Genomic DNA, 284 nt, shown 5'->3' with positions numbered 1-284 from the left:
TATGCCAGCAAATTTGGAAAACTCAGCAGTGGCCATGGGACTGGAAAAGGTCAGTTTTCATTCCAATCCCAAAGAAAGGCAATGCCAAAGAATGCTCAAACTACCGCACAATTGCACTTATCTCACATGCTAGTAAAGTAATACTCAAAATTCTCCAAGCCAGGCTTTAGCAATATGTGAACCATGAACTTCCAGATGTTCAAGATGGTTTTAGGAAAGGCAGAGGAACCAGAGATCAAATTGCCAACATCCGCTGGATCATGGAAACAGCAAGAGAGTTCCAG

Source organism: Bison bison, unplaced genomic scaffold (assembly GCF_000754665.1).
Source record: "Bison bison bison isolate TAMUID 2011002044 unplaced genomic scaffold, Bison_UMD1.0 scf7180017864352, whole genome shotgun sequence".
Classification (NCBI taxonomy): Eukaryota; Metazoa; Chordata; class Mammalia; order Artiodactyla; family Bovidae; genus Bison; species Bison bison.
Note: the sequence above shows the minus strand (reverse complement) of the source record.